The 12,362-nt window shown below is 38.4% G+C and overlaps 1 protein-coding gene across 1 annotated transcript in view; it reads right to left on the reverse strand.

Annotated features, from left to right (window-relative positions):
- The window catches only part of LOC143296965 (uncharacterized), a 67,816-nt gene extending 58,537 nt beyond the window's left edge, over positions 1 to 9,279 (reverse strand). The window contains exon 1 of the mRNA XM_076609036.1: positions 9,141 to 9,279. The gene's annotated coding sequence lies outside the window, so the exon portion shown is untranslated. The remainder of the gene's footprint in view (positions 1 to 9,140) is intronic.
- Between the last annotated feature and the right edge of the window lie 3,083 nt (positions 9,280 to 12,362).

The raw sequence follows: 12,362 nt of genomic DNA on the forward strand, positions 1-12,362 counted from the left end.
AAATCTGTCTACTGTGTATTTTTCCCCCCAAGGGAAATCACAAAAGCATCCATCTGGATGCAGGATTCTTGCATGCATGCAGTATGAATTCGCTTTCTCATTGCCTGATCGGTTTTTTTTCCAAAGCTTGTTGCTCATCGGTAAACTTTCTAAAATTGACCAAAAAGATTACTCTGAAGATTACATGAAAGTTATTTAATATATTGACCATGGCTAGCTTGACAAATGCTTAGCAGTATAAGCAGTACATGAGGAAGTTTGTGAGTAATCCCTTAAAATTCTTGATACCAATGGGGAACTTAAAATAAATAAATAAATAAAAATCGAAAATGAAAGTACTGATTAATCTCCAGCAAAGTGAGTTCCAAAAATCTTTCCACACAAGCAAGAATTGAAACAGGTGATGCCCATTGTGTCCTTTGTTGAATCCTGAAATAGCCATGGCTTCAGTTGAAATCAAACACTGTATATCCATTGGGGGGAGAACCAGTAGTTAAGAACCCTTTATTGAGTTATAAATTCTATCAGGTCCCTCTTTTGTTCACTTCAGACTTCTTCCAAATCATGCTAATTTATTTCAGTGTTTTATATACCTTTTGACCAGCGCAATAACTGAATGGTTAAATCACTGGTTTTTCAATATGAGGGTCCTGGGTTTTATGTCAATATAACGGCATCAGTGCCTGGGGGATTTCAGTTGGCGATTTTTCCAATTTCACCTAAGTCAACATACACATGTGCAGAACTACTAATGCCTTAACCCTTGTGTGTACACACATGAAAACAATCAGATACACACACTGAAAATCCTGTATGCTATGTCAGTGTTTGGTGGGCAATGGAAACATGGTGAACATACCAAGCATGCACACCCCAAAAATACAGAATGGCTACCAATATGGCAGGCTAATAATGATAACACATGAAACGGCCTCCTCTGAGTCCTTGTAGATCTTCACAAGTGAACATGGGATTTGCAGGCATTAATACAAAAAGATTATATAAAAAAAGAAAAAAAAGAAAAGGAATACCTTTTCACTTTCACTTTAAGTTTGAACTGGCTGAAAAGACAGAAAGGTGAGAACTTCACAGGTCATTATTTCTTTTCTTGTGTTTCGCGAAATTCAAGGAGCATAATCTTTTTACTTCCCCTTCTAATAAAGATCAGTTTCCTCTTCAGACTAAGATCAGTTAGGCTTTTGGATTTTGTCAACTGTGGATTATGTTGTACAGATAACATGAAGAGATTGATAAAGCATAAACAAATGAAGTTGAGGAAAATGATACAGTTTATGAAGGGCAAGTATATTTACACATAGAAAAAGTAGGATAGGGTGATTTGCACATTTGTTGTTTGATGGTGTTGCTGTTGTTTTTAAAACTATTTTCTTGTAAATGTAGCGAAAGCTTACAGAATCACAAAAATATAGTTCCAAAAAACAGGTGAATGAAGTAAATCATTCACTGAACATGCTCTTGTCATCTAATGCCCCTGTATATTACAAAGAAACCAGGAAAGCTTAATCATTCCAAAATGATTTACTTTAAAACTGGAATTTAACTTTTCTGCCTCTTTCTTAAAGTGTGTTCATCTTCTTTGAGTCCGGCTTAAAACTTACCATTTACTATATTATTATTATGTGTGTTTTTTTCTTTCCTTCTTTCCTTTCTTTTATGGCTCAATATATAAGACGTGTCCACCAGCAAATGTGCATGTGTGTAAGATGCCCTTGTGTTTGTGTTAGCTTGCTCTGATTCATGTCAATGACCCGTCATACAATTTTATGTGTGTAAATAATTGAAATAAATACATAATTTGATTCAAAACTACTCACATACCACTTTCTAATTATTGTCATTATCATGTATCAATGTCACCATATTCTTCATCATTATCATAAATTGGCCCAAGCACAGCATCTAGGTATGTACACACACCGCAAAATGAAACAAAGATTCTGCATAGCTGGAAAGCAACCAACACTAAGAAAATATAACTTGTATGGGAACAGAAATCAAACACACAGTTATGAAAACTAAAATGTCTTTTTTTCCTTTCTTTTATTTTCTTTGGAATCCTAACATCATTTCAACAAAGTCAGACCAACCTTTGCCACAACCTTTTTGCATGCATGCAACACATCTGTCACAGACGGACTCAAACGGAAAAGTCTATGGAGAAAATTCTAACACTCGGATGCACAAAAGGCTCTTTTCAATGCAACTGCCGTCACAGTCTGCTTACCGTGCAGAGCAAAATCAACAGCATAATACCCCCAAGGGCTGCCTGTTTTCACAGGTATTACGGAACAGGGACTCCACTGGTGCTCACCGTCACTGGCAGCAATGAAAGTGAGGGAGGTGTCACACAAGGATAGGTAAACACAGTAAAACGTTTCACTACTCAGGCAGTTTGATATATGGGTAGGTGTGTGTGTGTGTGTGTGTGTGGTGGTGGCTTGACTGCTTATGGTTACGGTAAGAAAGGTGTAGAACTTACAGCTTAGGAACACATTAAGGTACACAAATACAAGATATGGGCATATTATTACACCTCTGTTTGCAAAATCTCCCAGTGTGGTAGTATGCATTGCAACTGTTGGTCTTTTGGATATAAAACTCATTTTCTCTGCCCTCCCCCCACCCCACTTCACACCCCTAGACACACACTCACACACACATATGTACCTCCCAAAAGGTTTCTCTTGCTTAACACACACATGCACACTCACACAGAAAAAAAATATGCATGTGCAAGCACCCATATACATATAAAAAGACACACAAAATTTCATTTTGACTTTTAGCTTCACTCTTCTGTAACACACACACACACACACACACACACACACACACACACACACAAAGTTTCACAGTCCTGCAAACACTGCATGCACAATGCATACACAGCACACATGCAGACATGCATCCATGTGCGCACACACACAATTTCATTTTAACTATTTTTATTTTCTTGCCAGCACACACACACGCAAACAAACACACACACTCAACTATACTCACACATACACAAGCACGCACACAAATCCTAAGCACCAAAATACCACCGGTACCTGACCTTATCACCAGATCTCCATATCCCCTGAACACCGCAAACAAGAAAACCCTCTCCCACCAATCACCAAGTTTTAACCAGCTCTCAAAGTGCCAAACCCACCTGTTACAGGTCTGACACCATAAAACCCTTTAATACTCCAGAACAATGGAACTCTCTCTCCTTATTTGTTTAACAACTGGGAGAAGACAGATCTAAGATCTGGGGTTGCTGGATGATTTATCAACAAAAGAATACTGGTTTCTTGTCGGATATAAATCTGTGCACGGTCAAGACTCTTGATATGCATTTCAGTATAAATTCATTTTAGATCAGAAAAAAAGTATGGAAGATTCATAGACAACTTAGAATGGAAGTGAATTATCAGGGGGAAAAAATTGAACAAAGTACATTCTTTTTAGAACAGGAAAAGAAAAAAACAAGAAATTATTAATTTCTAACCCAGAACAAAAAACAAAAAAAAGCAAAATGCACGCACAGATGCATGCATGCTCACACTTACACACAAAGACTAATGAGAGAACCAGTAATAAATGTACATATCAAAAAACAAATTTAACTCACATATTTCCTTCAAACTTCCATAATTATTTCCAATAATAATCAATTAACTTTTCTTTTTTGTCTGTAAGAGCCTGAGGGGAAAATGCTCAACTTGAGTCAGAAAGCACACCTTGCTCACCCACTGATGATCCTGGCAGCATAAACATTTAACATCCACACACCGACCTCTGCACTGGCACAGAACACTGTAGTACCACTCCCCCTAATCTCTCTTTACTAACACGCCAAAGAGCAAACGTTCTCCTCCCCCAACCCCCTTTCCAGATTAGAGGATTACGCAAACCAATACAGCATCACAGGCAGCAAACACAACAGACCCAAACTGCACAGGTGCAACGAGTGAGTCAAGAGTCAAGCCAGCTGCGCCAGCCAGACTGCCAGGTGGAGAAGAGAACATACCTGGCTCTCTCTCTCTCTCTCTCTCTCACACACACACACACACACACACAAGCAAAGAGAGAAAGAAAAAAGCCACACCTGGGCTGAGCTGACAAGGCTGTGAACGCACCTCCCCCAGCCCTCCCACCCGCACCCTCCCACACACCCCATTCCTTCCAGCCAGCCTGCACACACTGAGCCAGAGGGGGGCATGGCAGTGGTGGAGTGCAAAAGGCCCTGTGTCCTGTTTTTGACAAGCAGGTCCCAGCCCCTGATCAATACTACCCATCGCTGACCCTGATATTATCAGCAAGGTACATTCCTGTCGGTCCCCTCCCCCCTCAACACAGCACTGTGAGAACAATAACTCAGCACAGGAATTCTCTGGGTTCAAATTTCTCCTCATAGTAGTTTGGGGTGGGGACAGACAGGTAGGGAGGGAAGGAAGGAAGGGAAGAAGAGAGAGAGAGTGGAGGAAAGCAGTAAAAGAGAAGGAGAGTGACACTGAGCGAGACAAAGAGGGAAGGAAAAGAGCAGAAGAAAGGAGGTAGAGGCAGAAAGAACTGGTGGAAAGGGAAGAAGAAAGACTGCGACAGAGAAAACCAGGAAGAGACAGGGAGCAAGGAGAGATAGAGAGAAGAAAAGAGAGAGAACCAACAGAAAAGATTACATAAGCTCCATGCATGTGCTGTAGAGTGTGTATGTCCATGAGTGTGTGTGTGTGTGTGTTTCTCTGTCTGTTGTGCAAAAGTGTTTGTGGTATGTTTCCCTTACACATGCTCGTGTGCATACATGTATCTGAAAAAAATGTATGTGTGTATTCATGTAAGTGTGTGTCTGTGTGCATGCACATAATTATCATCAATTCAGATATCCCGATTTCTCTTTTTTATTCTACTGTTTATCTATTATTATCAATATATATGTATGCATGACTTTTGTAAAAATGAAACATGTGAATAAAAATGCTTTAAAAAAATTATCAAATTTGTTCAAATGTACATTTGTGTGCACATAAATGTGTGCATATGTCTACATGTGAGTGTGTGTGTGTGTGTGTGTGTGTGTGTGTGTGTGTGTGTGTGTGTGTTTATTCTATTGTTTATCTATTATTATCAATATATATGTATGCATGACTTTTGTAAAAACAAAAAATATGAATAAAAATGCTTTTAAAAAATTATCAAGTTTGTGCAAATGTACATTTGTGTGCACATGAATGTGTGCATATGTCTACATGTGTGTGTGTGTGTGTGTGTGTGTGTGTGTGTGTGTGTGTGTGTGTGTGTGTGTGTGTGTCTGTGTGTGTTCAATCTTCTCTCCCCTTCTGCAGGTGATAAGGTCAGGCCAAGGTTTTCAGTCAATACAGATTTCCTGGCATCACACCCAGGGCATGGTGATGGATCTGATTCCACATGGCTTGCATACTGTATCCCACTCTACACCACGAGAGTCATGCAGCACATTGCATCATACTAGCCCTGGACTAGCCTGTTGCTTGCCAACATCAACAACCTGCCCCAGAGAATCTCCTCAGCATAAGATGCAGATGTCCATGACACTGCACTCTCTCATTTCGCTGCCTACTCTGATGACCCCACAGCATTGCAGTAAGTTCTGCACAAACTGGGAAGGATGGAAAAAGGAGTGCGACATATCCTCTTCCACCCCAAAAAGCACCAGTGTGATGAGTGTGTCCCCATTACAAGAAGCAAGAAGAGAACGCCACACAGGAAATACACTTTGCTTGACCATACCTTTAAAACAAGTCACCAATTAGAAGCGCTTGGGCATCATCATCCATTGTGACCTGAACTGGGGAGGGGGGGGGAGCATACATACATGTATTTCAGTAAAATAACAGTGCTAAAGCAACTGAATAATCAGCTTCCTCAGAAGAATCAGAAGCTCACCTTCATGAAAAAAAAAAAGTGCACACATACAAATCGGTGGGCTACATGGATATGATTCTTGCACCATTATAAGCAAAAACACTAAAAACAACCTGTGCTGTGCCACCAAATTCATTCTCAATCACAACTGAAACATCTGAATTGCTATAGACATGCTTCACTTCCTTTGCTGGGCCCCACTTGAAGACCTGCTGTACACCTCACAACGCCCTTCAAAATCATAAACAGCCTAGCATATCAAGTGTCAAGACCTGAAAACTGTTGCCAAAAAGCAGATGATGCAGGGATGACCAGTAGTTCCAGCACATTCATGTGACATTGTCTGCAAGACTGATTATCTGGGCTTCTGATATATATAATATATATATATATATATATATATATATATATATGCATCCCTAACACTTTGAAACAGGAAAGGAAGTACTGCATGGTCACTGAAAGGGTCTCAAGGACATTCTAAAAATGTTCCGAATGAAAACATAAAAAGAGTAAAAACAGCGTATCAGAGCTTCAGTCAAGTCAAGGAAATACAAAAGCACATCATTTTGGGCACTACAATCCACCATCTAACGGGAAGCGTGAAGCTTGTCAGCACACATGTAAGAATCACACTGGCCACTGCATATATCTCACAGCTGTGACCTTGAACTTGAAACTGCAGTCTGCTACAACCGACTTTAATGTAGCAGCTTGCTGCCAGAAATCATCTCTCTCGATAACGTGATTCTTCGCTCCTGCGGAGACAATGCTGATTCACAGAAGACAGGTTTAAGATCTGGCACAACAAATCTAACACAGGGAATTGCCATTCAAGAAGCAGCAAGAAACTCTGAAAACCAGGCCCAGACATAGGTGCACAGTGATGCATAGCCTTCATCGACACACCCACTTAGCCTTCAGTAACAGCCTCCAGAGCTCCAGCCAAGTTTCAAGAACATAAAGGTGGAGCCTATACTCATGCCCCCCCAATTCAACTTAATGCAGATGACACTGCAGATTCATGCAAGTAGATTCTGACCAGATAGTTACATGTCTTCTCTGAGCAACCCATTACAAAACTGGCAGGTTGGGTACCAGGTGTCACTATTTGGAACAAATATGGCCAGTGTGCTGAAGCAGTCACCAGTTGACTGTTTGCAACCTGTTCCTTATCCTGTCACAGACAATATAACAGGACAACACGTTCTGCTGGTGTCATTGAACACAACATGATAACCAGGTCAGGAGTATGCCTTTGTCACATCTGACTTTGTAGTTGCAAAGAAAACCTTTGGCAAATTAACAGTCCCAGAAGAATGCAGTATGTCTTGGTATATTTCAATTCACTTGTTCTTTCCTTGGTACTCTGGGAAAACCCATTCGAGGAAGAGGCTTAACGGACATTATCGTTTAGTCGGGCATCTGTGCTGGTGGCTCCACTGAAGCCTTAGGGGCTGGTAAACAACAACCATACAATCAGAGCCCACATCAGTGTTGGAAGCTCTGGGGAGACTACTTCAGGCACAATTTCTCAAAGACTCACCAGGTGCAAGGGAACTCTCTGAGGATACAAATGGGCATCTTCAAGTCCCCCCAAAATGGTACAAAAAACTACAAAAGTTTGCTTTTTTTAATTGTCAGGATTATCACACCCCAAATGATGTTATGTGACACGTAATTATGGACAGAAAAATAACTAAATTATAAAGCAGATGCTGTAAAAAATATCCCAGCTGATGTAAGTGGGGTGTAAGGACACATGAGTCATTACTGATGATGCTTTGTTTACCAAATGAAACGTAGTAAATTGCGATGACATGATACTTAATTGTGGAGTATGGGTCAGAAATAGAACGTTTGTGGAGCTTTGGTACATTTTAGCAGGTTATTCTTGATAGCAGAAGGCTGAGTAATAAAATATGAAGCTCTACATACCTAATCTCAGTTAAACAGAACACTTCACTGATAACAGCATACCATTTTTGTTGATCATACATTTTCGTGACAATACAATAACAGTGCAATTCTTAACCATACCCTGGTATATTCATAGAGTAATTCCTTTTTGGCAGACAGGTATATTTGGATGGCAAACTGATCAAAGTTTTGGGAAAACATAATGAAAAGTCCCCCCTGTTGGGGTAAGGAGGAGTTATGGTCACCTGAAGGACTATATGTGTAGTGCTGAAGATTTTATAGGCATGTGCCACATTACTACCGTCAGGGTAACCCTCTGAAGGTAATCTGCCTAGAATTATGGTCAAAGAGTCCCTGGGACACCCAAGATTTTTTATTTTTTCTCATCAGAAACCCTGGATTACTGCTGCAACTGCTGCTTCCCTATAACAGCAAATGAAACAAACTCTCCCTGAGACACTCTATTTGCTGTCCCTTGACACCTTTGTCTGAAAAGGGTCAGTCACACAGACAAAGTAATTCACAACAAAATAAACTCACCCCCACTGTCTGGAACAGTGCAGAACCACCAATCTGAGAGTCTTGTGAAAGTGGAAGTGCAATGAGGAATGTTGAGTTCATTAAAACGTTCTGTTAAAGAAATGATTCAGCTTAAATTATGTTCCTGAAAAAAGAACTCTCATAAATGTCACAAACACTGACAAAGTGTCCATGACATACTGACATAGGATTACAAAACAGCAATTAAATACCTGGAATACAAAATATTCTCTGGGTGTTTTATCATGCTTCAGATCTATCGTTGGACTGGCTGGCTTTAAGTTCAACAACGTGTTACAATGTTAAAGTAAAACTAAAGGTGAATTTCAGATTTTGTGTGTGTGTGTATATATATATATATATATATATATATATATATATATATCATGATTCATGAATGCATTGTTGATAATGATATCGTAGCTGTTATCTCACAACAGTTATGAAGACCTCAAAATTATCACAAGTTCAACAAACTGAAACTTAGTTTTCACTTTTAAAACGCACGATAGAGAGTATGGGTGTGGAAACAGAGCGAGCAAAAGCAAGAGACCAAACAATGCAATGGTATGAATGTGGCTGCAGGCTGGTTTGTTTTTGTTGTTTTTTCTTATTCGCCTTCCAGTGAGTAATACAATCAAGAACGAATGCTGAACTTTACTCACTACAAATTCGTTTACAAAAGAAAATCCTCTACTTTTACAAGAAGAAAATTACATATATTGCACTGCATACCCGACCAGCTGACCATGAATCAAAAACAAATTTACCAGAAAAGTTTGCCAAACAGCAACGACTTCCAATTCTTATCAGGCCATTCTTAGACCTGTCACCGCATGTCACTGTGTATCCACCATATTGTAAACAATCATAAAGCTGCAGAATGGGATGTGTTTACGACAACTTTTATTGCGCACTGATTTTGCTTTATGGAAAGGCGAAGACAGTGAAAAAAAAATACCGAAATTTTATCTTAGCGAATTTCTTGACATGGGTTGTATCTGCGGAGCAATCCCTAACCTGAATATCGGACGGGGAAAAGCTTATCGAAGGGCGATAAATGTTATAAACCTGTTGCCATGTTGTTCTTTCCCTTAATTGGTAATACCAATATTCTGTCGCATTATATTGTGTGGCCTGTGTTTTCTTCTTCATTGTTTTCTAATGCATTGTATTTTATATATTCATATATATATATATATGCTTTGTATATTTATCTTATATATTTCTTTTTCTTTCTTTTTTTTTAAATCTGGTTTCTCCCATCCTGTCCGACGGATGAGTAGACAGGCGGCAGGCCATCTGCTCATGTGGGTCCTCATGTGGGAATGGAGACCAATTCCTGAGGCACAGGGTCGTCCACAGATGCTCCATGGAATGGAGTCTTGCAGGGGCCGGTGTGCCCTATTTTCTCTGATTCCTCTTGCCTTGCGACAGGCAGAAGTAATAAAAATATTCGATTCTGGACATTAAAAATCAAAATCTACTTATGTTCCCGCCCCCCTATAGTGGTCAACTTTATATTAGTGTGATCAGTGTGATTTATTCTATTTTATCGTAAAAAGAACGGTTTTGTTGCAGACATTTTGACCTAACGCAAATTTGAATCTAAATTCCCTGGCCTAATAAGAGGTATGTCAAAAGAACAATGAGAACCCCACCCCCCCCCACCCCACCCCCACCAAAAAAAAAAAAGAAAAGAAAAAAAACAAAACCCACAAAAGGCCAATAAGCACAGACAATATACATTAATAACTAATTCATCCTCATCCATTAACAACAGACGTAACTTTACCGAAAGGAACTAGAAACAGAAGAAACAAGTGCTTTTACAACAGACGTAACTTTACCGAAAGGAACTACAAATAGAAGAAACAAGTGCTTTTAGTTTTAACAGTATTCTTCTTCTTTTTTTTCCGGAAAACAATAAGTGGAATTTAATGGAGTTTGGGCGGTTTCTATAATATCTAGGTAAATACTTTTGTCTGTCGCAGAAACAAATGGTGAAACTCATCAGCAATGTCGTTTGTGGAACATTCATCACAGATTCTTTCGTTTCTTGGTAAATTGTTGCAGTGCTGACTATTAACAGGCAAAGCATTACTGGTTGTCCTAAACTTAGCTAAATGGATAACACAGCTATTTGGTAACACAGTATCTTGACCAAAATTTGGCTTAAACATCCTATAATTAATATACATAGTAACACTATCTATATGTCTATACCAATCTTGCAAAAACTGATCTTTTAAGCAACATTCGACCTTCTCTTTGAACCAAGTGGGATGTACTTCAAGACTGTGCTGGTTTAACCACAAACTACTTTATCCATTTTAATTCAAGATATTGTGAATACATTTAAGGTATTCGGTTTCTGGTGTATGTTTGTGATATTTAAATTGAAGAGACATTTGTAAACAATCGAAAATAGTTTTGAATTACCAAGGTTAGTAACAAGCTTAAACCAAAATAAAAGCATTCTGGTTTTTACAGATACAGACACAGGGAGTTTACCAATTTCAACAAATACCATTTAAGATGGGGTAGAACTGTCTAAGTTTCAGAAATGATTTGTAGAATTTCAGTTCAGTGCAATTTGACAATACCAGAAAAAAATCCCAACAATATATAAGTACAGGAAGAACTGTTCATCAAATAAGTCGATAATTAGATCAACCGGAAAATTTAATTGATTAGTCTTCCCCTGCAGAAGTGCAAACGCTGCTCACTCCCGAGGCACGGTTGTATAAGTCTCGCTGGGCTACATGCATTCTATTATTGTAATTAAGCTTCAGTCCCAAGTACTGAAACTCACAACCTCAATTTTGTCCTCACGTCGATATGAAAATCAGGAAATGCGCCATGTTCCTACTTTGCCCCCAGAGAAAATTATTACTTGACACTTTTTGGCATTCAGAGTTAACTTCCATTTCTCACAGTACTGTCTCCTTGCAGTAAGACCATTTTGCAAATCCAGCTGTGGCTGTCTCTGAAAAAATTGCAGTGTCGTCTGCGTAGAGCAGGACAAAAAGTTTTAAGAAAATTAAATATTAGAATCCTGTTCGCTCATATTCATTTTCTTAACCTCATCAGCAATAGTTTTTTTTTTTTTTTTTTTTTTTTTTTTTTTTACCCGGACTTTCTTGGGTCGACCATCGTTTTATTTATATAAAAAAAAAATTAAAAAAAAGGAAAGGAACAAAATAACAGCAACAAAAAGGATACAGTGAACCTAAGCAATCACACACACACACACGCACACACACACACACACACACAAACCGTGACAATAATCAAAAGCAATACCCTGCATTCCATAACTATGTCGTTTTTTTTCCCCCACTTACATATAGATTTGTTTCCCTTTTCTTTAAGATTCATAAGGTATTATATAATATATCGATGTCTAATACTGAATTGCTGTTCAAAGATCAGTTGTAAAATAGACAGTCTTTTTGTTTTTTTAGCAATACTGATACACATTTTACCTATCAAAATAATATGATTTATTTTTATAAGGTCATGTTTGCTATATCTGTCATCCTGAATTCCAAATAAAACGTCTGTGGGATGTAATTTCATACACTTACCAGTATTTCTAAGTATCAAATTTTCTATGTTTTTCCAAAGTATTTTCACAGATGAGCACTCATAGAAAAAATGTTCAATAAAATCAATTTTACCAGGACAGTAGTAACAATTTTCTGAGTCTACTACTTCCATTTTTTTTAGAATAATGTTTGTTGGGTATATATTATGACTTATTTTCCACTGCAATTCATGTAAGCGTACTTCTTTTGTTGCTTTCCTAGGTAAAATCCATGTATTATGATTGAAAGAAAAGTCAAATTTCCTCTTCCAAAATACACAAATATGTAGGTCTATAGTTGTACTTTTACTTCTACTTTTAAGATATTTCTTTATTTCTTTTAGTTTTGCATTGAATGCGTTTGCATCACAAATAGAAGTTTCAGTAGATTCCATTGGTAATC

The sequence above is a fragment of the Babylonia areolata genome, chromosome 22 (genome assembly GCF_041734735.1).
Source record: "Babylonia areolata isolate BAREFJ2019XMU chromosome 22, ASM4173473v1, whole genome shotgun sequence".
NCBI lineage: Eukaryota > Metazoa > Mollusca > Gastropoda > Neogastropoda > Buccinidae > Babylonia > Babylonia areolata.